This window comes from Dipteris shenzhenensis, chromosome 32, assembly GCF_047967505.1.
Source record: "Dipteris shenzhenensis isolate YYH24624 ecotype China chromosome 32, Dip_SZ_1.0, whole genome shotgun sequence".
NCBI lineage: Eukaryota > Viridiplantae > Streptophyta > Polypodiopsida > Gleicheniales > Dipteridaceae > Dipteris > Dipteris shenzhenensis.
The window spans coordinates 18871840-18876645 of NC_141627.1; the positions used below are offsets into that span (position 1 = coordinate 18871840).

The 4806-nt window shown below is 36.8% G+C and overlaps 1 non-coding gene across 1 annotated transcript; it reads right to left on the reverse strand.

Annotated features, from left to right (window-relative positions):
- Positions 1–2003: 2003 nt before the first annotated feature.
- TRNAF-AAA (transfer RNA phenylalanine (anticodon AAA)) lies at positions 2004–2076 on the reverse strand. The gene has a single exon. It is a non-coding gene; the product is annotated as a tRNA-Phe (tRNA).
- Between the last annotated feature and the right edge of the window lie 2730 nt (positions 2077–4806).

Here is a 4806-nt window from a genome sequence, read left to right on the forward strand (position 1 = left end):
AGATATTATTAAAGAGGCAAAGGAAAACATCAAGCAATTGCAAATATACTAATCATCATACCAAAGAAACTCACTCTCATGGCCTTAACTTACATTCAAATAATTATTAGTCTTTATTATCTTCTTCAAGTTGTCATCTACATCAAGGTCCTCAGATTAGAAGGGGACATGAAAGAGGCAAACTTAATTATAACAAAGGATACGTGTGAAACAATGCTTTAACAAGGACATGAAATTGCAATTATTATGGTATTCCAAGTCATTGGGAGAGAGAATAAACTAGAGATATTGTATCAACCATTACCATCGAGTTGGAAACAAATGGCAAAGGTACAATCAACATTAGTCACAATTAGCATCACAATCAAAGGCAATCAACTAATTTCTGAAGATAACAAGGTTCAACAAAAAGTCTTATTTCTTTGTATGGCACAATAGATAGTTTAACTATAGAAGAATCATGAAGAAAACATTCGGTGGTTTAACTCAATTGCAAGCAACAATATTACTTCTGAAAATTATTGATTCTCCAAATAAAAATGCCACATATAATTGAAGCAATTTGCAATATTCCACATCTTAGCAATACATGTCTTGCATAGAGTATTGGAAAAACTTTTTATACTTTGATATGGCCCAAAATCTAGTTTTAGTTGGATAAATGACAAAGAACGATAGGGAGATTTATTTAACAAATATAGTTGCATAATCAAGGAACTTGATAATTCCAACATTATTATTCCAAAACCTACAAAGAGTCACCAGATATTTAATCAAAGAGCATTGATTATAGTTCATCAAAGTTAGGTGCATATACTAGCACATGTGGCACAAGAGGTTTGGATATCTCAATTAGTTTCATTAAATAGATGAAACCATACCATCTGATATTTGGGATTATGCCACAACTTTTTCTTTGAACAAAGCTTGATATTGGTGATTTTGCTAGAAATGCTTGACTCTAGTTTTTGAAACAAAAATTTGATCCTCTTAGTGTATCAAAAAATTCAAAGCACATAGAGTGGCATATACATCAAGATCCTTTAATGTGATAATGGAGGTGAGTACAAATCAAATGAGCTTAATGCAATTTATAGGCATCATGGGATCAAAGACAATTCCCTCGTAAAGACACTTCACAAAGGAAAAATATAATTGTTAGAGAATCCACTAAATGCATGATGGATGAAAAGAAAGTACCAAGACCCTATTACAGTGATTCAGCTCGCATAACAAATGTTTATGTGATGAACAAAAGTTCAATACTCTAGACTTCTTACAAAAAAATTTTCAGTACTCTAGAGGAAGCATTCACAAGAATTAATCCTTTCATTAATCATTTCAAAGTATTTGGATGTCTTGCCTATGCTTATGCCAAGATTTTTATTGGATACAATGAAGAATCAAAAGCTTGTAGATTTTATGATCCATCCAAGAGAAGATTCATTGTCTAGAAATGACATTAGTAATTTGCTCATTGAACAAGTAAGTACAAATACTCATGAGCACTACCTTCAATTGGTTCTACCAAAGGAAAACAATTGTCAAGATGAGTGAATGATTAATTGGAAGCCCATGTATAGGAAAGCTCAAATGATTTGCAAACTTAGAGAGAGAGAGAGAGAGAGGGGGGGGGGGGGCCACGTGGTGAAAAATGGTGTGGGACACTTTTTAAAGAAAAGTGTAACAATAGCGATGCCTGGAAGGCAGTGCTAACAAAGCCATTTCAATGCAAGCTTCATCTTCTATTCTAATCATCTTTCATTGACCCAAAATGATAGTCCAATGTTCTATTTTCTAAATACAGAGAACGATACCCATAGCATCAATATTGTTCAATAAATGCTTAGTGGGAAAAAAGTGAAAATCATGGGATACAACCACTAAAGAAAATAGTAAATGTTCAATAGATATGAAGGTCACTAAAGGAATGTTGGGGAAAAGTGTAAAGATAAGAACATCACTAAAGAACGTCCAGAAATGGTTATTGCAGAATAACAAAATGCGGTGAGCGTGGATCAAACACGTGACCTTCAGATCTTTAGTCTGACGCTCTCCCAACTGAGCTATCCCCGCTTATGGAGAAATAATTGATGTGGTTTTGAATTTATTGGTAAACAGCTGATCTATTATTTTATGCAGGCTGATCGAACAGACCAATAACTACGACAACACGTTACTTCCTTTCCCCTTTTATGCAATTTGAATGAGGCAGCTACTATCTTAAGAATACATGCTGATGTGATTTGCATTTGCTATGCCTATCTATCCTTAAACGAGCCTCCGTTTATAGCAATCGTGTGTTGTGTCTGCTTGGCTTTTTGAGCCACTATTCTATATGCGTGGTGGGACTTGACGTTTTGACTTGCTATTGCCATTTGATTGGCTTCCCAAACCTTTGCTAATCTTTGAGCCTTTGTTGTTGATAAGACTCTCCATGCATATCACTGTGTCGACTTGCTTAGTTGGCTGATTAATTGAGAAATCCAGTTTTTTTTTTTTTTTGGGAGGATGCAGTAAAGTAAAAAGAGACTTTGCCTCACATGACTAATATTCATCAATCATTTATTTGAGCTACTACAATTTCAAGATTTGGGTCATATAACTCTCCCTCCACCTCCTAGCATCCATATCATAAACATTAAGTTTCCATGTATTTATGAACTATCTTTATTAAAGTGACAATTGACATTAAGTTTCAATGTATTTACTAATTATCTTTATTAAAGTGGAAATTGAAATTTCTAGTTATGTTTTAGCATGAAAGTATGTGCCCACGATGTTCAAAAATGGAAATTCATATTAATTTCATCATATTCCCTCCCCATTGATAGATTAAGTTAGGTTACTTTTGAGAATTAAGCCAAGCTATGCAAAAATCATCTGTTGCTTTCCATGCCACTGCTTCTGGCTCCTACTTCCTACTTGGTGGAGAAAATATCTCCTTGCCCCCCCCCCTCCCCGCCGAAAGATTTGCCAGGAGTTAAGATTGTGAATTGAAGCAAAGTGAAAAGAGAAGGAAAATGGCGATAATGAACTGAGATAGGCAATCTGGTAAGAGAGAATGTCTATAAGACTGGGGGTGAAATCCCAATGTGGTTCTCATGTTCTCTCAGCTTATATGGTTCAAGCTTCATGGCTTTTGAGCTCAAAGCAAAATCAGTGTAGCTAGAATGCTTATGATTGGCGATACGTTTCAAAATGTGGGTAGAGATTTGACGATGATGTTCCAACCACTGTAAATTATAGACAAAGAATGGAATTGATGGATGATGATTGACAAGGAGAAATGGCTAGGCTGAGCAAAGTTGAGGGAGAGATGGGGAGGGAGGGTTGAGCAAGATGGAAGATAATGTACTAAAATAATAGGGAGTGTACATGGAGAGCATGTGGAGGGCATGTGGAAAAGTGTGGAGGAGTGTGGAGTCAAAAGGAATCCTTCTAGAATTCTTATGTGGAATGTGGAGGATGTTGACATGTGAAAAAGAGGAGGGTCCTCTTGGGCTCCATGTGGGAGGACTATTGATTTTTTTACTCAAAAGGATAAAGAAGAATCTTGTGATGGGACACTTGTCAAAATCCTCCTAAAAGGACAATTGATGGTGACCCATGCCCTTATGTCATGAAGAGGTGAAAGAATCTACTACCAGCAAATGTTACAGGGTGAAGGAAGGTGAGAATTGCACTATAAAAGAAGCCCCTCCCCTCTCTCTCAAGCATCTCATTTTTCTCCTTGTAGCCTTGTTGTTGCCTTGTATCGAGCTCCTTTTATGCCTATCCTTTTTCTTGAGGCTTAGCCCCTCTCTTCTTTGTAGTTCTCTCCCATTGGGAAGCTTTCCTGGCTTCCAGAACCATGATCGTCTTCTTTTCCAATTTTCTCATACTTTTTCCCTCTTCGCTCGGGAGCTCCGTTGGTGCTCATATATGGCTTGTTTTGTATTCTGTTCTGAGGGGAGTCTCTACCCTTTAGGGTGACCAATATGTACTCTTGAAGCAACCCCTTCAGTAAGAGAAATCATCACCTTTTCCTATTGCTCAAGTCGCTCCTGGACTGTTTTGGTACCCTGTCGTAAAATGGCCATAACTTTTTGCTCCCTACTCCGTTTTGGTCGAAACTATATCAAAATCTTCATCTCTTTGATCTCTATCCATTTATGTCTTTACTTCCATGTTTTGATCTACTGAGAAAATGTTACAGTGTGCAGAATAGGGTAGACCTGGATTTGGGACAGTTTTGGAGTCTAATACTAAAATGGTCCTAACTTCTCATCTCTTGTTCCATTTTTCGTGAACTATATGTCAACATTTTTGTCTTTTCAAACCCTACAAGCATGTGTTATTTGGGTTTTGAGGGTCAAAGGAAGAGCTATTCCCATGCTATCATAGCTATATTTTTATTTCCAATAATTGTGGGTTCTCTTGTGTTGAGCTTTATCAAAATGATGCGACCCAACAACCCCATATGCCAGAATGAGCCCTACCAATTCAGGCCCTTCACTTCCATCCATGTAGTTCTTAGTATGAAAATTTTCTTCAATAGAGGCTTGCTCTTACGTTCGGTGCCGAACGCTTGGCAAAAATCAATGCTTCCCCTCAACCTTTCCTCTTTCCCATGTTGAACTGTGATCTCACCTTTGATGTTTATATATTTATCTTGCTTTGATTTGTCTATTTTCCTTTCCCTCTTATTCTTTTGACTCTAAGAAGTGACTAGAATTAAGCCCTTAAAATGTGTGTCACATCTTTTGGTTGAGATGCCAGGTAGGTTTTGCTTAGGATTTTCCTATCATAACCTCATGATCTCAG